This window comes from Rhinatrema bivittatum, chromosome 8 (assembly GCF_901001135.1).
Source record: "Rhinatrema bivittatum chromosome 8, aRhiBiv1.1, whole genome shotgun sequence".
Classification (NCBI taxonomy): Eukaryota; Metazoa; Chordata; class Amphibia; order Gymnophiona; family Rhinatrematidae; genus Rhinatrema; species Rhinatrema bivittatum.
The window spans coordinates 139,255,449-139,278,448 of record NC_042622.1 but is presented as its reverse complement, the minus strand read 5'-3'; the positions used below and the strand labels follow the sequence as shown (position 1 = coordinate 139,278,448).

Genomic DNA, 23,000 nt, shown 5'->3' with positions numbered 1-23,000 from the left:
GAGGCAAAAACAGAACTGGATTAGCCTGATTGGTGGACTTGGGGCAAGGTGACAACCCTAATGTGTACCCTTCTGAACCCGTTTTCTCTGTACTATCTAAGCAGGCTGCTGTGTGCCCTCCAGTACAGCAGGGAGCGCTGTGACCGGCATGAATTCCCCTCTGGGAAGAAGCTGCCTCTTCTCTTGGAGCTCTGTGCTAATCTGACCTACGCTGAGGACTCGATTCTCCCTGGGCTGCCTCTCTTCCTTCTGGTTTTTTTTTTTTTTTTTTTTTTGGGGGCGGGTTGGTTAGACGCTCAGGAGTTTTACAGTGCGGCCGTGGCGCCCGATTGGTTGGTGAATACCCAATCAGGATTTTGCAGGCTGTCTTGGAATTAGGAAGTGAGTGCAGCTGAAGTCGCGCAGGGATCGGAGCTGGGTTGTTACCAGCAGCACAGGTGATTTTGCTCTGGCGGGGTTTCTTGTCACTCATTGGAGAAGGGGGGCACTGCTGAATTCAGGGACCCTGAAGTTTCTTATTTTGGCCGGTGTGAGGTCTGCTACTCGTGGTAATTCGAGTGCAGTGTTCATAGTAGTCGTGGTTAGCTGTCCGGAAATCTCAGCCCTGGCTTAGCACCCACTCGTCACCCCGGCGAATGAGCCTCCACATTTGTCTTGGAGCGTCCTATGCAGCAGAGTGTGTGGGTTGATTTTTTTGTTTTTAGCTCTTGGGATGCTTGGGCAAAAGCCTCGGCACAGAAACCATGCTCTGCTACTAAGGTACGCTCATTATAAATTGGAGTGCGGGAGGGGAGATCAGGCGTAGGGCGAGAGATCATAGGTCATCTACAAGTCGCTAGTATTCAGCGTCTTGCTTTGCCTACATGAGAGCATACCCCCAAACACAATACCTAAATGAATCACCTGGAAGAGGTCATGGTGGCCGACGGCGTGAACAGAAAATCATTTCTCATAAACATCAATTTCTGGCAGTAGCTCTCTCGTCACATTTTGTTAAAACAAAAACAAAACATTGTTTTAAAAAGATTACATAGCAATATATGGTGATGTAGTGCATTTGTTTCTGGCTGGGATGGAAAGATGTGTAGTAGGAAAGGACAAGAGGGTAAGGTAGGGAGCATAGTAGTGGTGTGTGGTCAGATAAATTTAGGACCGGGTAAACTGGTGCAGAAAGGGAGAAAGAAGCAAGTTAAAGGGCAGTGTAAAGTTAAAAAGAGATTCTTTTGGGAAAAGTAGAACATAAAAACTGTTAATTAAGAGAAGAAGATGATTGGAAATGGGGTGACCTGGATTGGCCACTGTCAGAGAGGACACTGGGCTCAGTGAACATTTGGTCTGATCCAGCATGGCAGGTCTTAATATATTTTATGTTCTTATGGTACAAGGGGAAAAGATGGAGATGTAGATGTGGAGAAAGTATGAGAGGTTTGAGGAGCACAGCATGATATGTGCATGAGGGGGAGCTCTGCAGAGCACAGCATGGTATGTGTATGGGAGGTCTATGAGGAGTACAGCATGGTGTGTGTGTATGTAGGGAGCTGTGAGGAGAACAGCACAGTATGAGTATGCATTACTTGATGTTGAAGAGAAATAGGAGGGAAGTAATTGTGCACTAGTATTTGAATATATCTGAAGCTTAGAGCCTGTGAGGGAGTCAGTTGGACTGTTAGATGATCGAGCAGTTAAAAGGGCACTTATTTATTTATTTATTTATAGGTTTTTTATATACCGAAGTATTGGTGGAGGCCTTCACACCGGTTTACATGTTGAACAATGAGATATAAAAAACAATCAAATGATAACTTTAACATATAACTTTAACTGAAACAATCAGATGTTAACTTTAACATATAATCTTGAACGAGGTGTATCTACAGGTAGCATATGCGGGAGTAGATAGACGAGTATAGTCATTTTGATATGAAGAGGGTTGAGATGGAGAATACAGTGTTATCGGAGGGTCAGCAGGGTGTTGGGGTGGGCTGGAAGGAAACAGGAGGAGGGGAGTGAAGGATATACTTAGAGAAGATAAGGCCATCGCGGAAAGATTAAATGATTTCTTTGCTTCGGTGTTTACTGAAGGTTTTCATGGGTAGTGATTCAGATGGACTGAACCAGGTCACGGTGGACCTGGAAGATGTGGTAGGCCTGATTGACAGGTTGAAGAGTGGTAAATCACCTGGACCGGATGGTATACACCCTGGAGTTCTGAAGGAACTTAGGGATGAAATTTCAGACTTATTGGTGAAGATTTGAGGCCTAGCATTGAGGTCATCCATTGTGCCTGGGGACTGGAGGATGGCTGATGTGGCCCCAGTGTTTGAAAGGGGCTCCAGGGGTGATCTGGGAAACTACAGACCGGTTGGCCTGACTTTGGTACCAGAAAGAATGGTGGAGAATGTTCTGAATGTTGAGATTGTGGAGCATGTGGAGGGACATGGTTTGGTGGAGCAAGGTCAGCGTGGCTTTACCCAAGGCAAGTCTTGCCTCTCAAATCTGCTTCACTTTTTTGAAGGAGTTAATAATAAATATGTGGATAAAGGTGAACCGGTAGATGAGGTGTACTTGGATTTTCAGAAGGCGTTTGACAAAGTTCTTCATGAGAGGCTTCTAGGAAAAATAAACTCCTTTCGTGGATTGCAAAGTGGCTAAAAGACAGGAAACAGAGAGTAGGATTAAATGGACAATTTTCTCAGTGGAAGGGAGTGCCTCAGGGATCTGTATTGGGACCCTTACTTTTCAATATATTTATAAATGATCTGGAAAGAAATACGAGCGAGGTAATCAAATTTGCAGATGATATAAAATTGTTCAGAGTAGTTAAATCACAAGCAGATTGTGATAAATTGCAGGAAGACCTTGTGAGACTGGAAAATTGGGCATCCAAATGCAGATGAAATTTAATGTGGATAAGTGCAGGGTGATGCATATAGGGAAAAATAACCCATGCTATAATTACACAATATTAGGTTCCATATTGGGTGCTACCAATATGGATCTAGGCGTCATAGTGGATATCACATTGAAATCGTTGGTTCAGTGTGCTGCAGCAGTCAGGAAAGCAAACAGAATATTGAGAATTATTGGAAGGGTGAATAAAACAGAAAATGTCATAATTCCTCTGTCGCTCCATGGTGAGACCGCACCTTGAATACTGTGTACAATTCAGGTCGCCGCATCTCAGGGGAGATGTGGTTGCGATGGAGAAGATGCGGAGAAGGGAGACCAAAATGATAAGGGGAATGGAACAGCTCCCCTATGAGGAAAGACTAATGAGGTTAGGACTTTTCAGCTTGGAGAAGAGACGACTGAGGGGGGATATGATGGAGGTGTTTAGAATCATGAGAGGTCTAGAACTGATAGATGTGAATCGGTTATTTACTCTTTCAGATAATAGAAAGACTAGGGGCCACTCCATGAAGTTAGCATGTGACACATTTAAAACTAATTGGAGAAAATTATTTTTCCGTCAACACACAATTAAACTCTGGAATTTGTTGCCAGAGGATGTGGTTAGTGCAGTTAGTGTAGCTGTGTTTAAAAAGGGATTGGCTAGGTTCTTGGAGAAGTCCATTAACTGCTATTAATCAAGTTTACTTAGGGAATAGCCACTGCTATTAATTGCATCAGTAGCATGGGATCTTCTTAGTGTTTGGGTAATTGCCAGGTTCTTGTGGCCTGGTTTTGGCCTCTGTTGGAAACAGGATGCTGGGCTTGATGGACCCTTGGTCTGACCCAGTATGGCATGTTCTTAGTATGAGAAGAGGACATGTGAAGTACATGTGAGTGAAGAGAATGAAATGGGGAACCAAATGTGCTTTGCAAGATGGGGGAAAAAAGGGATGTGAAACAATGGCTAGGTGGTTGGAGGACAGAATTTCTCTCTCTGACTCTCTCCCTTTCTTCTTTGTATCCCACTCTCCTTCCCTGTGCCCCTCAATCCTTTTTTGCTTTTTCTGTCCTCTGTCTTTTTTTCTACCTTGCTCTTTGCCACTCTTTCTTTCTTGCCTTATTTCCCTTCCCTGTAGCCCTATGGGTTTATCTCCTCCATCTACGACAGTAGTGAGTAAATGTTTTGAGCTATGGGGCCCCCCCTTCCATCTGTGCAGTTGGTTGAGGCTTGCCAACTAGTCAGCTCTTAGAATTGTCAAGCCACTAGGCAGCCACACTGCTAACCAGTGAGTCAAAGTCTGCTTTTTTTTTTTTTCCTTCTGCTAGAGCGGTTCATTAGATTTGGGATTTCCATGCTCCTCAGCTACAGGAGATGGAGGGCTCACCCCTTTCATAACCTCATTCTCAGCTTTCTGAATCATCTCAGAGCCAGAGTGCTGCCCTGGCTTGGTAGAGCTCTTTGTTCCTGGGGCAAAGGTCTCTTGGGGCTTCTTTTCCCAGTGGAGCTGCCTCCCAGGAAGGGCCTAGGTATGGATTTCTGTTTCCCTAGGAACTGAGGAGCTCCCTAGGAGAATCCCCATTCCTTAGGGAGTAGAGGATCCTGGAGGACCTGGCCTTATTAAAGAGATATAATTTAATAATAAGGGCTTGACGTCTCTTCCTATCCTCCTCCTACTTTTCTCTGTGCTCTGCCTCTACTCCTCTCAGATGCGGCAGAATAAAGATTTGTTGAAAGCAAAAAGGAAAGCCCACGTAGGAGGGAGCCATGGCAAGCAACGCTACTACGATATGCGGCCCGCAATATCTTTTCCCTGGAGGTGTTAAGCACCATGGGAAGCCGTGGGTTGCAGCACACAACGGCAGTTTAAGCAGGCATGGGAGTCATTCCAGTGTGGCGGGTTGCTTAGAAAAAATAGAAAAGCTAAGAGAAGGAAATTCTGAGGCCACTGGTGTGTGACCTGTGGGTCTAAAAAGACCCCCAGCATGGCAAACTCATTCTGCCTGACCTGTGATGAGGGGGCCCAGGCTTGGTCTCCCCAGAGAAGGAAGGGCCATGGGAGGGGGTTGTACTTTCGCAGGTCCCCTCGCCCAAAGTTTCGAGGGAGGAAGAGCAGCTGCTTCCAGGGCATCCGGAGCCTCTAGGTTCACTGGCAGAAAGAGGGTTCAGGGAAGTGTTGGGTGGCAGGATGCCCAGCCTAAGAATAGACCTTGGGCCTGACCCTACTAGGAGCTTGCCAAGAGCTCATCATATGGGGTTCTTCCTGGATTTTATATTAAGGCACCAGGCTTTTTGCACTATGCAGAAGCCTTGTGCTCTGACTGATTTGGGATTTCCAGACCAGAATTCATTGGAGAGAAGGAGTGAGGCCCCTAAGTACAGGAAGAACAAGCTTATGTTTAAGACTTCGCCTGCTGTTACAGCTATGCCAGGGTTTGAACAAAGGCCTAGCACTCAATTTGAGGGTACAGGTGGTGGCCATGTCCTGCTACAGGGGTCACATTAAGGGTGCCCAAGTAGCTTTACACCCAGATGTGGTGTGCTTATTAAAAGGGGTACAGTGTATTTGACCATCTTTCAGGCTGATTGTTCCTCAGTGGGATATTAATTTGTCCTTAGAGTATTAGTAGAGCCACCCTTTCAGCCCTTAAAGCAAACATCCATTAAGGATCTATTGCTAAAGACTATCTTTCTGGTAGTGATCTGCTCCATCAGATGCGTTTTGGATGTGCTAGCTTTACCCCTTATTCAGTAAGGGGTAATAGCGTGTCCAAAACGCGCGTCCAACCCCCCCCCCCCCCGAACCTAATAGCGCCCGCAACATGCAAATGCATGTTGATGGCCCTATTAGGTATTCCCACACGATTCAGAAAGCAAAATGTGCAGCCAAGCCGCACATTTTACTTTCAGAAATTAGCGCCTACCCAAAGGTAGGTTCTAATTTCTGCCGGCACCAGGAAAGTGCACAGAAAAGCAGTAAAAACTGCTTTTCTGTGCACCCTCCGACTTAATATCATGGCGATATTAAGTCAAAGGTCCCGAAAGTTAAAAAAAATAAAAATTGAAATAAGCCCACGGCTGGAAAACCAGACACCCAATTTTGCCGGTGTCCGGTTTCCGAACCCGTGGCTGTCAGCGGGCTCGAGAAACGATGCCGGCAAAATTGAGCGTCGGCTGTCAAACCCGCTGATAGCCGTCGCTCCTGTCTGAAAAGAGACGCTAGGGACACGCTAGTGTCCCTAGCGCCTTTTTTTTTTACTGCCGGGCCTAATTTAAATACATTTATTTACTGTATCGCGCGCACAGGAGAGCGGGCGCCCGCTCTCCTGTGATTTTACTGTATCGGCCTGTTAGTAATTTCGCCTTACTCAGTCACCTTCAGACTGGTGCCCTCATTCCTTCCAAAGGTGGTGTTTCTATTTCACTTGAATCAGTTGGTGTCACTGCGAGCATTCAGGAGGGAGGAATATAGTGGGAAGGATGGCAGCCTTTACCTTCTGGACATGCACCCTGCGATAATGTATACTTGAAGGTGATGAACCCTTTCAGGAAATCAGGTTATTCATACCATTCGAGGGACCGCAAAAAGGAGAAGTGGCCTCCAAGTCCATGATAGCAGGATGGATCAAAGAAGCCCTCTCTTCAGCATATATACTCAATGGTAGTCAAACACTAATTGTGCTCCATGAATGCACAGATGTCTTCCTGGGCAGAAGCATTGTTGGTCTCCCCTGGGAAAATCTGCAGGGCCACCACCAGGTCATCCCTGTACTCGTTTTTCAAACACTAGGCTAGACAGGTGAAAAAAGAAATGGCCTTTGGTTCTGTGGTCCTTAAGGCAGCCTGTCTTCCTCTTCCCAGCCTAAAGTGTAACAATTCCACTCACTGTGAAGACTTTGAAGTTCAGAGAGAACCGAAGGCATGGGGGCATGATTCTCATAGCCCCCATTTGGCCAAGACAGGTTAGTTTCCTACTCCTGAGGGAGTTATTGATCAGAAATCTAATTAGGTTGGGAAATTTCCAAACTGTCTCCACTTAGTATCTTGGGAGTTTGCGCCATTCCAGCGTCAGGTCCCTGGCCCTCACAGCCTGATTATTGAGATGGTAATCCTGCAACCGCTTGATCTCGCTGTGAATGTGTCTTGTATAGTTCTGGCTTCACAGGGAAATTCTATGGGCTAAAATGGAAGAAATTTGCCTTCTGGTGTGAGAAAAAGGTCTTGGAACCTTTTTCCTGCTCCATTCAAAAATTACTTGCATTTATCTGACTCAGAGCTCAAGATATCTCCATCACATGATGGTGATGGTGGAGCCTATCACCATCATGTGGAAGTTAGACCCATATGTATATAGCCTTTGGTTGTCTTTCATGTGGGGCCTACTTCATTTTGAAGCCTCCCATAATGCCTCCTGCTGTGTCTTAGGACCACAATGTGGTATAGGCCTGGTTCTTGTGATCTGAAGTACCTGACCTGGAAGGTCATGTTTTTTGTGACTGTGACTTCGGTGCATAGAGTCTGCAGTCTTCATGCTTAGCCACCTTATACCAAGTTCTCTAATGATAGGATGGTTCTGCGCATTCATCCTAAATTCCTGCCTAAGGTAGTGTCAGAAGGCCATTTTAACCAGTCAATTGTCCAAACATTCTTTCCAAGGCCATATGTCCACCAAGGTGGACAAATGCTGCATAGCTTGGGCTTCAAAAGAGCCTTGGCCTACTATGTGGAGCAGATTGAAGTCCATAGTCTACTAACAAACTGGGGATTGCTGTTGCCAAACATAATCTTTCCAATTGGCTAGCAGATCGTACCTCTTCCTGTTATGCCCAGGCAGGCCAGAATCTGGTGGGTGATGTCAAGGGTCATAATGTTAGAATCATGGCAGTGTTTAAAGCCCACCTTAGATCTCCATGGGGGAAGATCTGCAAAGCTGTGACGTGGAGTTCTCGTCACACATTCGCATCTCGCTATTTTTTGGACAGGGATTCCTGATGGGACAGTATGTTTGGCCAGTCTGTCCTATGGAATCTCTTTGAGGTGCAGAAACCAAAACCATCCCTCCTAGGGCTGCTTGTTTTTGTTCTAGGATGCCCCAACAAAAAAAACAGTTCTTATTGTGCCTTTGGTACTTTTTTGGTTTCCCCACTTTTTTCATTCAGGGCAGTTTGTAGCTAGGGATTCCTCACTTAAGCGGACAACCTGCCTGCCTGCTTATCCTTGGAGCAAACAGAGTGGCTTACCTGTAATAGATGTTCTCTGAGGGGCCCTCACATGGATGTATGGTATTTTGCCAGCTTGCACATGCCCAGTAGGGCAAATTGAAAAGTTCTAGAAAATGTGATATAAACGTTCTGGGCTGGCCTTCACTGAGTGCTGTCGCCCACTTGTGAGGATTGTCATCCTGCTGTCGTCAGAGAACACCTGTTTCAGGTTATTAGCTCTGCTTTATGCAAATACTTTTGATTTTAAAAAGCAGGTGCGTAAATCAACCTGCACAAGTTATACCCTGCGAAAAGCAGGTGTAACTTTGTGCGGAATGGCTTGTATGTGTTCTTAAAGATAATCTTCAAAGCAAACTTATGCGCACAAGTTTGCTTTGCAAATGGCATGAATTGTGCACTTTGGCAGGGTTACGTGGATTGTTATAAACTTGCCCTCCCTATGTGTGCCTTGCCTTGGAAATTTACTTTGACTCCGCTCTGAGGTTGTCATTAAGGTGTGTGCTAACTGCTTACAGAGGCCGTGCACATTGGGGAAATGACTGACTTGGTCTTTCCATTTGCTTGACTGCACCTCTGCCGTGTGCTGTACTCTCATTGCCAGCATCCGTTTATCTAAATATTTCAAACATGACTTATAACTTTCCATAGTCCTCAAAACAAAAACAACAAAAAAGACAATGTACCAACAATAAGTTTGTAGGGGCACCAATCTACCAACTGTGTCCAATAATAATTCACTACTTTCCTGGAGTCAATCTAACTTCTATATTTCAATGATTTTTGCAAAGTAGCTTATTCACTGATGTCAGTAGGGTGTGAGAAAGTCAGTTTGTCTTTCATCTAACAAGATTACCTGGTCATATCAATCATTTGCCCAAAATGTAATGTCTATATTATTTAGAGGACTTAACTTTTTTCAGTGACATGGCTGGTCCAAGAGTAAGGACTTCATTCATATAAGTCATATTTTTGAAAGATGAAATGTCGGGGGTTTGATATTTTATATGCAAAATTTGAACAACATGGACCTTAAATTTTGAGTGAATGATTGAGATGACCGGATTGTCTTGATAGATGAAAGATATATTAGTTTTCCGACACCCTGCTGACATCAGTGAATAAGCTATTTGAAATATAAATGTTAGAAATTTTTTTTGGACACAGTTGGTAGATTGGTGCTCCTACAACAAATTGTTGGTGTACTTTTTTTTTTGAAGATTTTTGAGAGTTTTACTATTCATTATTTTTTGATTCTTTAACTTTCCATGCCAGATTATTTGCTGTGCACGTCATAGAGACATCAGAAAGGCAGACACGTGCCTATATAGACCAGAGTGCTGATTTAGATTTCTGCACATCTGTTTCAGAAATAAATGCTGAAACTGTTTAAGTGGGAGTAGAGGAAACGAGTCTTCCTTTGTAGAGGTAAGTCTGCTTGACTGGGTTATAGAATATATTCTTTGTCCACCAGTATCTTCAGGAATGTTTAAATAAGAGGTATTAGACTATGTTAAATAGAAACTTGCTACCCCTTTTTCTTAAATTTCCTTTTTTCTTTAATTTAAAAGTTGGTTAAATAGGGTAAGCAGTAGTGCTAATTGCTCAAAATATCAAATTACCTGTTAGCACCCCCTTCACCTGTTTGATCTCCCTTAATACACTTTATTGCATTTTCTCAGACAAACCTGGCAACTAGGATTTCTCTATAATTATAAAAATTGCAGCCTGCCAGATGGACTCACGTGCTAGTTGATTCCAACATCAAAGCCTATCAGACAGCCCAGCCTCATGGATGTCTGTGTAATTGCTAGGCTCCTACCATTTCATGTTAACCACTTTGTCATATATTCTGGCAGCCCTTTGTTGAATCATGTGAATATTGTACTTTGAATGCTTAAACAAGTGCTGCTCTTTCCATTTTTAGCAATTAAGGGTCTTTTGTGCTTATCTCATGCTCTCTTAAACTTTGTTACTGTTTTAGCTGCCACAACCCACCCCAGGAGGAGTATTACATGCTTCTACAACCCTTTCTGTGAAAAATACTTCCTAACGTTTCTTCTTAGTCTGCACCCTCAGTCACATATCATGACCCTTATTCTAGCTAGAACATACCTTTCCTTGAAACAGGTTTGCATCTTAATTAATAATGCTTACTACTTTTCAGGTATCTAATTATCTCTATTGTATCTTGTCTTGCCTCTCCTCTAGGATATATATGTTTAGATTAGGGCTTCTAATGCAGTCCTTACACCTTTTTGGTAGCCCTTCTCTGGATCACTTCCACTCTGTCTATCAGTCCTTTCCTTATCATCCTAGACCAGTCCAGATAAGTGGATTTTATTCCATACCCCCAGCTGATGAAGACATAGGCCAAGGCCATGCCTTATTCTTTGTGAAATTGTCACTGGATAAAGGGGGGTGCAGCCTGGGCCCTTGCTACTATCTCCAGCAGATGGCAGATACATGGTGTAGTAAGATTTCAGGCTCCCTGGGTCTTTGGCTCGTGCCTTGGCCTGGTTGAGCAGAGGCTGGACAGCTCCTTGGGCAGCAGCCTTTATTTGGGCTGATTCTCCTTTTTGAGCAACTTTTCCTCCCAGGACATTTTGGTTTTTTCTCTAGTGGAGTAGACCTTGGGGCTGATCCCAGGTTATTTAGTGGTCCTGGTTGAGCTCTTAGTAAGGGAGGTGGTCTCTCAGCAAACCTCTGGCAGTTTTCCTCTCCTGTTCTTTTTTTTTTTTTTGTTCCCCTTCTCCTTCCTTTGTTTATGGCCAAATCCTCCAAAATGTTTTATTGAAAACAAAAAAAAGGAAAGAGCGGGATTACTGGGAGTAGCAGTTCACAGAAGGAGAGTGTTTGTGAAGCATTTGTGAGGCTCAGCTGATTCTGGAGGGGCAATTACTGCACAGGAATCTCAGCCCTTCACTAGGCTCGATTTAGTTCTCCCCCCTCTGACTTCACTTAAAAAAAAAAATGGAGAGATTAATTCATTACTGAGTGAACCATGGCCAGAGATGCCCAGATTCCACCACGTTCCTCATGTAGGACACTGAATGGGGCATTCTCCTATGGATTCAATCTTGGGCCTTTGAGCTCCTCCATTCCCACAAGGCAAAGAGAGCAAGCAAGTGGAGGTGGCAGAGCATTGCACTGTGGTGGCAGGGGTTGTTAGCTTCCAACTCCCTTATTGTCGACATCTTCATCCCTGGCCTTTGCCTCAGGGGGATAGGACCTCTCGCCCTCTCCCCTGGGGGGTTGGATGGCACCTGGAAGTTCAACAGGGATGTGATTATCTCTCCCAGGCAATATTTTCCCTGAAGTTTGTGATTATTATGGTCCAAACCTCTGTATTATGCAGAGGTCTGGTCTTTACCATTGCTGCAGGGTTTTGTATGGGATCTGCCACGCTGACCATCATGGCTCTGCTCCAAAGTAGACAAGAGTGGCCTTGGATTTCCAGGCTACCCCAGCCTCTTCTGAATTCCTTAAGGGAGCGGGTGTGAATAACCAATCAGATTCAGATAATTGTATTGGAATCTGGAGAAAGGGGAATGCTCTTCTGAGTATGAGAGCTCCTGACTATTAGATTCTTCTGTAAGGAAGAGCTGTCTACTCTCATTACTCAAGTTGTTTCCTCATTCAAGATAGACTCTAAGATAGAGGAATGTATGGAGGGAGAAATGATTTTGGAGGGAATCCACAAGCCTCTGAAGATCTTTCCTCTCCATAAAGCCTTGAAATGTATGGTGTTGGCAGAATGGGAATACCCTTAGGGATGGTTTAAGGGGAGTAAGGTTATGAACAAATCATACTCGCTGCGTAGTACAAGGAAAGCTTCCTTCAAGTACATCGGGTGGACACTCTGTCGGCCATAAAAAGCAAGACTGCTATACCAGTAGAAGGTGGTACTGCTCTCAAGGACCTATGGGATAGGATGATTGAAGTCCTCTTAAAACAGGCCTTTTTGGCAACAACACTGAACTTACAATCCTCTATTTGTGGAGGATAAGTTACATGAGCCATGGTCTGCTGGATTCAGCAGCTTCCTGATAGTGCAGAGTCAAACATGTTTGGAATCTGGAGTCTTCTCTAGTTCAGGGCCTCTGTGTGATTTGGGCCATGGACACTGTATCCAAAGCCCGCCTCAGTAAGCTGCTCTTTAAGGGCATGTTAGTGTTTGGTGAGGAGCTGAAAAATGGTGGTCAAGGATCTTAGAGAAACCCAGAAGCTTCCTGGGGACAGTCCCTGTTTGGTGGCTTTGGAGCAACAGAAGCTGCAGTTGCCTCCAAGAATCCAGAAGATTCAGGCCAGTGAAGAAGCCCACCTTGTGGGAGAGTCATTTTCCTGCCAGGAATTGCCCCGTTCGTGGGCCCAAGAGACCAAGGAGTGACACCCTTTGATTGTCTAGTGAAACTCAGCAGTTTTCTTCCAATGTAGTTCTGGTGGCAGTTCTATTAGGAGTGAACCCATATTACATTCACGCCTAGTAGAATCACTGAAGGCACTCACAATAGGACCAATGGGTGCTAGATGTTGTGGAAAAGGGATATTCTCTGGAGTTTGTAATTCCCATTGCCAATGCTTTATGGTTTCCCACTACACTTCTTTTGCGATAAGAGAAGCAGTAGAGCAACCCTGGAAGAACTTCGAAGATTAGTGGTTGTGATTCCAGTCCCAACCAAGGTCCTGGGTCAAGGAAGATGTTCAATTTATTTTCTGGTCCTAAAGTTGGATAGATTTGTTCACCCTGTCTTGGACCTGAAAGGTGTCAAAAGTGCCTCCAGGTTCCCTGTTTCAGAATGGAGACTCTTCGTGCCATTATAGTGGCAAAGGAGAGATGAGTTCCTTTTGTCCCTGGATCTGGCAGAGTCCTATTTTTAATTCCTGTTTGGGTAGATGACCAAAGATTTCTGTGTCCAGGGACAATATTTCCAGTTCATGACTGCTTTTCAGACTTGCTCTGGCCCCAAGGGCCTTCACCAAAGTGATGGTTGTTGTGGCAGAAGTCTGCAGGGAAGGCATCATGGTGCATCTCTACATAGACAATTGACTCATCAGGTCAAAATCATTTTAAGACAACCAGTTGGCATCTGCCAGAGTTGTTTAGGTTTTGGAATGTCTAGTTTGGGTGGAAAACTATTCAGAGAGCAAACTGAGCCCAGTTTCTAACTTAAAAAAGGGTTAACAAAATAGTGGCATAAGTATGAGCATTTTGGTTTCAAAGGGCACCCAAGATGTGGGATTACCTCTAACCTTTGGAACCTTTGGTGGCCACCTTGGACTTAGTTCCATGAGCCAGGGCTCACGTAAGTCCCCCTACAGTTGTCTTTGCTATCCCACTGGTCTCCCAAGTCTCAGAACTACGAAATTAATCTGCTTATGCCGCTCCTGGTAAGGAACAGCCTGAAATGATGGATGACACCCTCACATTTGTTTAAAAGAATGGATTTAGAGTTTCCCTCCTGGAGGGATAGTAAACTCAGATGCAAGTGCAATGAGATGGGGGGGCTTATTGTAATTATCAGGTGCTTCAGGACCTCTGAACTAAGGAGGAAGTCTAGTGGTCCATAAATAGGCTGGAAACTAGGGCTACCAGTCTAGCCTTGGTACTGTTCCAGCTTGTTAGTGAAAGGAAGGTCAGTTTGGGTGCTGGTGGACAATGCCACAGCAGTCGCATATGTGAACAAGCAAAGGGGTCATTCTGAGTCCCAGGCTAGCCTAGTAGGCAAATCTGTCGTTCCAATGGGCAGAGCGGAATTTGACTCACTTTTCCATGGCTCACATTGTGAGATTCAAAAATGCCTGGATTGACTTTCTCAGCAGAAACATTCTGGATCCCAGGGAGTGGGAACTTAGCCAGGAGAGTTCCAGTTAATAGTGGACCAGTAAGGTGTTCCCTATATGGACTTGATGAAAACCTGCAAGAATTCCCAAAGTCAACAGGTTCTTCAGTCATTGGAATAGATGCCTTGATTCTGCCATGGGCAAAGTACAGGCTTCTTTATATCTTCCTGCCTTGGCCCCTCATAAAGCAGGCTTGTGAAAAGGACAGGGGACTACTTGTTCACAGTGATACTTAGTAGCTCTGGGCTGGCCAAGATGATCTTGGTATGTGGACTTGGTAAGACTGCTAGTAAAGCTTCCTCTTTGGCTATCCAACAGTGGCAGCCTATTATTGCAGGGGTCAGTTCTAATGGATTAAGCATCTCCATTTTGTCTTACATCCTGGCCCTTGAGAGGGCTCTCTTGCGCAGGAAGGAGTATTTCTCTTTAGTTGTAATGATGTAAAGTGTCCTTAAGAACTCAGTTTCCTTGGTATATGTTTGGGTATGGTGCTTCTTTGGGAGCTTTTCTGAGAAGCTGTCAGTTTCACCCTATAGGCAGACATTGTGGCCATTCTGACCTTCCTTTGGAGAGGCCTAGACAAGGGGCTAGTGCTCTGTTCTCTAAAGATGCAGGTTGCAGCCATTTCCTGCTATAGAGGTTGGGTCAAAGATTACTGCTGTGTGGTTGCGCACCCAGATGTGGTCCACTTCCTCCAGTGGATCAAGCATATCGCCTCCGTTTCTGCCTTTGATTCCTCAGTGGGACCTTAATTTGATCCTCAATACATTGGTAGGTTCCCCCTTTGAGCCTACGAAATAGGTCTCTTTATATAGGATCTTTCTTTGAAGACAGGATTATCTGTTCCACCAGATGTGTTTCAGATTTGCAGACACCCCTACATAGTATTCTCCGTTGAGGTGGTTTCACTTTCTCCCACAAGTGATTTCACCTTCATTTGAATCAATCTGTCTCACTACCAGCCTTCCAGGAGAACAAATCTCATGGTGAAGAGAGCAGGCTCCATTTTTTAGATGTCCACTTATTTCAAGGTGACAAACCCCTTTCAGAAAATGGACAGGCTGTTTCTATTGTTTGGCAGTCCCCCTATAGGGGTGAAGCCTCTTCCAAGATTACTCTGTCCAGATGGATCAAGTAGTTAATGGCATCTGCATACTTTCTGAAGGGCCAACAAGCGCCAGATTTGCTCTGTCCTCATTGTGCAAGGTGTCATTGTGAATAGAATCTTTGGCAGTGACTCCAGAGGATTACATTAATAGAGGTGGATGATAAATATTTTAATAAATCTGTCAAGCAGCCACCTAGTCATCCTTGCAAACTAGACATACAAGGCAGATGCAGTCAGGGCAAGTATTCTCAGAGTAGCCCTGTCTTCCACCCACCTGGGCTAGTCTAAGTTTAGGTAATATACAGGAACATCGGTATATAAAAATTAAAAATAAATAAATACATTCTTACTTATCTGGACTGGTCTAGGAGGATGATGAGGAAGAAGAAATAGCCATTTCTGTTACTTTCCTTTCCTTTCCTTGATTTCTTGTAGACCAGTCTAGGATTTGCCCAGGATCGCAGCAGCTGCACATATGCATTTCTTTCTTTCTCTCCTTCCTTTCTTATCCTTTTGGGAGGCGTAGGCAATACTCCTAGTCTCCCACAATTAGCTTATTGCTGCATAATTTACAATTTGCCAAAGAATCAACATTCCTGAAAGTTTTCAATCTTTTTTGAAGAAAACTGCAGGGTGTCTGCCTGCCTTCAGTCTCTGCTCTCTCTCTCTGCTCCAGCCTTTCCCCTTGCGAACAGCCTAAGAGAACCTTCTTCTATTGGTCCCCCCCACCCCCCTTACTCTTGTCCTGAAGTGAACAGGAGTGGGGATGGAAGGGAGATGAAGTTTGAGTTGACAGAGAAAGCAGTCAAAATGTTTGTTCCCTGAAAGATCTCTTAATTCCTTATCAACCAAGATTTTGATTTCATTCATGGATATAGTGTTATCCCTATAGAGCAATTCATCTTTATTCAAAGCTTTTTGTAAGTAACAGCATGACAAATTGCTGATGTTTAGGGCATTTTTAGCATACATAAGATCATATATTTGGAAAGACAAGGACTTTTTTCAAGAAGTATAAAAATGGTTGCATTATTTCAATTCAAAGCAAAAGTGATATATTATAAAAGTCTGATTATAATATAATTCCATGATTTGTATTGTTTCTATTTGCTTTTATTCTTAGGTTATTTGGAATCTAGCTATGTTTCTGTGCAAAGTATTTTAATGGACGTTATTTGATGAAAGATAATAAAATATAAGTGAAAATAAGTTTGTATGTAATTTATGTCTTAACTTGATAGATTGATTTTTGTATTTGGTGCATTTTTATTTTCATATAGTTTAATGTTTAAAAACACACATGAATAATTTCCATTAAAAATAATTTTTGCATAGTTGGAGATGTGAATCCTTATGCCAAATTTATGCAAATTTGCCACATAATTGTTGCATAATTTTGAAAAATCTACCACAGAATGTGCTAACTTGCCACAGAATCTTGAAAAACTACTGCAGATAATGGGGGCTCTAGGCTTAAGGTGTGTAGTCCTCTTTTTAGGAAAGCAATTAGACTCACTCTGCTCTTTTGCTGCCTCTTCTCTTCTGTTTCTTCCTCCTCACCTCTGTTCTCCTATCTAGGGAATTCTGTTAGAGGTTCACTTCTCCTGGTAGGGGGCAAATGCCCAGACTCTGCTTCCATTTATCCAGTAGTGATGTCATGGAGAAAAAGGTGTATGCTCTGTCTTCATTAGCTGGGGGACATAGTAAAACCCACTTGCCTGGACTTGTCTAGCACGACTCAAGGAAAAGAAATTAACAGGTATGGTTAAATTTCTCTATTTATAAAGGCACATTACTGGTTGATGTGGAAAAAATTCATTCTCATCGTAGTCTATTCGAGATATCTTCCTTGATCTGCGCAATTGGCAGACACACGTGAATGGATTTTTTTTCCATTGCTGGCCCTCTTTTTTTTTGGACCACTCTTCTTGATCAGCTACTGTCTTTTTGACAGGCACACACCTTCAGAGTCTTTGTTTCAATGTGCCTTTGATTTAGAGGCTTAGGCCCCCATCTCCAGACTGCTCTCATGAAGAAGGGAGAAGTGGTGATCGTGGGTGACTTTAATATGCCAGATGTAGACTGGAAAATCCCATCTGCAGAAACTAAAAATAGTAGAGCGATAGTGGATGCCATGCAAGTATCTTTGTTCAAACAAATGGTGTTGGAACCCACGAGAGAAGGAGCTATACTCGACTTAGTGCTCACTAATGCAGATAATGTCTCAGATGTCCAGGTGGGCGCCCACCTCAGCAGTAGTGATCATCAAACGGTATGGTTTAATATCACTAAATGAATAGGGAAAAGAACTACAAAGACCCGAGTTTTACAGTTCAAAAACACAGACTTCGAGGAAATGGGGAAGTACCTGGAGGAAGAACTTAAAGGATGGGAGAACGAGAGAGATGTGGATCAACAGTGGACCAATCTAAAAGGAGCAATCACCAAGGCAACTGCTCTATATGTTAGAAATGTAAAGAAAAGCAAAAGAAAATTGAAACCTATCTGGTTCTCAAAGGAGGTGGCTGACAAAATTAAAGCTAAAAGAATAGCATTCAAGAAATATAAAAGATCCCAAAGGAAGGAGCACAAAGAAGAATATTTGTATCAACTGAGGGAGACAAAGAAATTAATCAAGTTGGCAAAAAGTCAAGCAGAAGAGAGGATTGCCAAGGAGATAAAAAATGGTGACAAAACATTTTTCAGATACATCAGCGAAAAGAGAAAGGTCCAAAGTGGTATAGTGAAATTGAAAGGTGGTAATGATCAATGTGTGGAGAGAGACGAAGAAATGGCAGAAATATTAAACGAATACTTCAGCTCTGTGTTCACTAAAGAAGACCCTGGAGAAGGACCATCTCTACACAACAAGAAACTGGAGGGAAGTGGAATGGATGAAAATCCTTTTACAGTAGAAAATGTGTGGGAAGAGCTAAAGAACCTGAAAGTGGACAAAGCCATGGGGCCTGATGGGATTCATCCAAGGATATTGAGGGAGCTCAGAGATGTTCTGGCGGCTCCGCTGTGTGACCTGTTCAATAGATCCCTAGAAACGGGAGTGGTGCTGAGTGATTGGAGAAGAGCGGTGGTGGTCCCGCTTCACAAGAGTGGGAACAGGGAGGAAGCTGGCAACTACAGACCGGTTAGCCTCACTTCGGTGGTGGGAAAAGTAATGGAGTCACTGCTGAAAGAGAGAATAGTGAACTATCTACAGTCCGGAGAATTGATGGACCAGAGGCAACATGGATTCACCAGGGGAAGATCCTGTCAGACAAATCTGATTAACTTTTTTGACTGGGTAACCAAGGAATTGGATCGAGGAAGAGCGCTTGATATCATATACTAGGATTTCAGCAAAGCTTTTGATACGGTTCCGCACAGGAGACTGGTGAATAAAACGAGAAGCTTAGGAGTGAGGGCCGAGGTGGTGACCTGGATTGCAAATTGGCTGACGGACAGAAGACAATGTGTGATGGTAAATGGAACCTTCTCTGAAGAGAGAGTGGTTTTAAGCGGTGTACCGCAAGGATCGGTGTTGGGACCGGTCCTGTTCAATATCTTTGTGAGCGACATTGCGGACGGGATAGAAGGTAAGGTTTGTCTTTTTGCGGATGACACAAAGATCAGCAACAGAGTGGACACGCCGGAAGGAGTGGAGAGAATGAGACGGGATCTAAGGAAACTGGAAGAGTGGTCGAAGATATGGCAGCTCAGATTCAATGCCAAGAAGTGCAAAGTCATGCATATGGGGAGTGGAAATCCGAATGAACTGTATTCGATGGGGGGGGAAAAGCTGATGTGCACGGAGCAGGAGAGGGACCTTGGGGTGATAGTGTCTAATGATATGAAGTCTGCGAAACAATGCGACAAGGCGATAGCAAAAGCCAGACGAATGCTGGGCTGCATAGAGAGAGGAATATCGAGTAAGAAAAGGGAAGTGATTATTCCCTTGTACAGGTCCTTGGTGAGGCCTCACCTGGAGTACTGTGTTCAGTTCTGGAGACCGTATCTACAAAAAGACAAAGACAAGATGGAAGCGGTACAGAGAAGGGCGACCAAGAAGGTGGAGGATCTTCATCGCATGACGTACGAGGAGAGATTGAAGAATCTAAATATGTACACTCTGGAGGAAAGGAGGAGCAGAGGTGATATGATACAGACTTTCAGATACTTGAAAGGTTTTAATGATCCAAAGACAACGACAAACCTGTTCCATAGGAAAAAAATCAGCAGAACCAGGGGTCACGATTTGAAGCTCCAGGGAGGAAGATTCAGAACCAATGTCAGGAAGTATTTCTTCACGGAGAGGGTGGTGGACGCCTGGAATGCCCTTCCGGAGGATGTGGTGAAGACCAGAACTGTGAAGGACTTCAAAGGGGCGTGGGATAAACACTGTGGATCCATAAAGTCAAGAGGCCGCCAATGAAGAGTGGGTGACTCGCCAGAATGACGGCTACTGCCTGGAGACAATACCCTTATTCAATAAACATACACATGCTTACTGTGACTCCAACATCGCTCTAAGCTTCAACAGCAAGAGGAAATGTGGAAAAATGGATTTACACTCACAAAGAGGGGAGTAGCTGGCTTGTTACGGCGGTTACTACCCCAAACCAAATAAGCCTGATGCTTCACCTTCAATGCATATACAGCATAGTTCTCTGCTTCAACGGCAGGGGAGAAGAAAAAAGGGTTCGCACTCACAAAGTGGGGAGTAGCTGGCTTGTTACGGCGGTTACTACCCCAAACCAATTGTGTCCGATACTTCACTTTCGATGCATATCCAGCATGGCTCTCTGCTTCAACAGCATGGGAGAAGACTGATACATCACGCATTTCCAGCATAGCTCCCTGCTTCAACAGCAGGGGAGAAGAAAAACAACCAATAAGGACTGTATAACATAGTCTGGGTAAAACAAATAAGCATGGGTGTAGCTTGCTTATTGCGGCGGTTACTACCCCTACTACCCCTAACTAATCAAGCTAGATATTTCAATGGTGGGGGTGGAAGGGAAATAGAACCAAGAGCTAAGAGAAACAGATAAGTATGAGAGAAAAAAACGTGTGAAGCTTGCTGGGCAGACTGGATTGGCCGTTTGGTCTTCTTCTGCCGTCATTTCTATGTTTCTATGTTTCTATATGTGCTCATAGTAATTTATCATTTGTATGAATTTTAAAATGTATATCTTGATTTCATGAATATTTTATTATGTTGCCCACTATGAACATCTTGGACATGCGTGTTATAAATCCCACTAAATAAATGTTAATGGGACTATTCATTAATAGTGCATGTTTTCTGCATTAGCATACTAATGCATGTTTGTGAATAGTGTAGTAATCCTTCTGGAGATTAGGCTTCTATAAATGAGCATAATGTTCCAGGTGAGGTCTCACTAATGACTTGTACAATGGCATCATCTCCTTTTCTTTTCTACCAGTAATACCCTTCTTTTTGACCCTAGAATCCCTCCAGCCCTGGCCACAGCCTTGTCACACTGTTTCCCTACTTTCAAATCATCAGATATAATCACTCCGAAGTCTCTTTCCTGCCTCGAAGACTTTAGTGTCTCACCCCTTATTGTATACTGCACCCTCTGATTTCTGCACCCAAAATGCATAACTTGGCTTTTTTTTTTGTATTGCAACATAGCTGCCAAGCAGTTGATTACTCTTTAAGTTCCTTTAACTCACTTCTCATTCTGTCTACTCCCTCATGTGTGTCCACTATGTTGTAGATTTTAGCATCATTGACTAAAAGACACATTTCCTTATCACCAGTCTAGACTAGTGAGTTTACTCCACCTGTCAGCTTGTGCAGACCAAGGACACACCCTATTTCTGTGACATGATAGCTGGTTATAAGCAGAGCTCCCGGACTCTGCGATTCTGCAGCTACAATAAAGGCTACAAAATTAAGCCCTTGCCATGGATTTGGCTAGGCATGGTCAATTTGCCATGAGAGACCAGGGACGTTCTTAAAAGAAAAAATATATTGGTAACAGTGGAATGACACTGAGTGCATTGCTCCTCATCTGCCCACATGCCCTGGAAGAAGTTCATTGGCCTTCACATAGCAGAACCTGTGAATACTTTTTTTTTTTCCCACCTCTTTAGTGGCCAGTGACAGAGAGCACTCTTCCATGCAATAGGAACTCCCAGCAGAAATACCAACAGTGGAAACTAGCCCATCTCAGTCAGGCAGGCCATCCCTTCATCAGAGGAGTCCAGCCAGTATTCCAGGGATGAAACAGGGCACAGCCAGCTGGAATCTGCTCTGGGCGTTTTCCTCTTCGAGGTGACCGAGATCTCCACCCTGATTGCCATCATCTTCATCAGAGTCATGGGTTAGCATTCCTACACAACTCTGTTCAAAGGAAAGGTCTATGAGGATTCTCTCAAACTCCTTACCTGACTTGTTGGAGCATTTATCCCCATTACAAGAATTCTCATTCTCCAGATTTCTGGACAAGTTGGGTAAGGCTGTTGAGGTTAACATCTGAAGACAAAGGTCCCAGCCCTGAGGTCTTTGGAGTACTTAGAACTCTGGAAAACTCTTCCGAACCAACAACAATCCCAGTTCACCAAATCCTGTGGGATGTACAAAAGAGAATGTGAGATAATCCAGCCTCCTGTCTCTTCCTGCCCTGCCCTGCCTTCCCCTCCCCACTCCCACCCCCCTCCATGGGCCAGAAAATTGGATCTTAAATACAGAGTGCAGCAGGCTCCTGATTTTGGCAAAGTCCACCTACCAATACCACCAATCTGTGATGGTGGTATTGGTGTTGAAGCAAGCTAAAATGATTAGGATCCTTTCTAACACAATCCTGGATAAGGAAAGTCTTTCAGAGCTTGATACTAAATGCCCTCATTGTGGCCCACCATCTCTATGTGGTATAACACTTACATGACTGTATTGACAAGTTGAAGCCTCTGGTGGACCTTGTTCCTTCTAAGGATTGAGTTGCTGTGTGCAAAAATGTTTGCTCGTGAGCAAAAGCTTTTGGTTTCATTACCCTGTGAGCACTACTTTTTTTGCAAAAAGCCGATCAGTTTTATGCTCACAGCAACCCAGTCCTTACAGGGAACATTGGTAGGAACACACACGCACTCACACATATTCACTCTCTCATGTATACGTGCTCATTCTCACAAAAACTCTCCCTCTCACATGCCATACTGGGTCAGACCAAGGGTCCATCAAGCCCAGCATCCTGTTTCCAACAGTGGCCAATCCAGGCCATAAGAACCTGGCAAGTACCCAAAAACTAAGCTTATTTCATTCACTCCCCAGACTCTCATGTATATACACTCTCACTCAATTCTCCTCCTCTTCCAAACACATGCTTATTTCAGTAACTGGATACCCTTCACTGCCAAACACTTTAAGTAACAATAACCACTGCAGAAAAAAGAGACTTCTAGAATCTTGTCATAACATACTGGCACTATCTCAGGACTCAAACAGCAGCAGCCTTATCTGTGACACGGCAGCAATGCAAATATTATACCATGCCTTAGAACACAAATACACTATCTACTGGGGTTAACAGAACAAGCTGTACTGCTACAAAACCCTACAGAAAAACTACATGCCAGCAGTTACACATGCAGACCCTTACCTGATACAGAATAAGGGACTACAAATTAGAAACAGAAACATGCAGACAAAAATAAAGTGGAAAGCCCAAGAAACCAGACTCTGAAAAGTGGAATACTGAAAAGAGGAGAAATTTCCTAGCGTGTAGACAGATGGACTCAGGACCAGTGGGTTATGCTCCCCTACCAGCAGATGTAGATGCAGCAAGCTGACATCACAGTGTATATATACTCCTGCAGTGACTCCAGCCTGCCAGTATTCTCCATCCCCAGCAGATGGTGGACGTCCATCTCCCTATGGGGATTGCTTCAGTTTTTGGAAGGAGAATTAAAAAAAAAA

General features: G+C 43.9%; 1 protein-coding gene across 1 annotated transcript in view; it reads left to right on the top strand.

Moving 5' to 3' along the window:
• Nucleotides 1-337: 337 nt before the first annotated feature.
• The window catches only part of EXD3 (exonuclease 3'-5' domain containing 3), a 999,700-nt gene continuing 977,037 nt past the window's right edge, over nt 338-23,000 (top strand). Inside the window, 2 exon segments of the mRNA XM_029613511.1 lie at nt 338-437; nt 9,385-9,537. The gene's annotated coding sequence lies outside the window, so the exon portion shown is untranslated.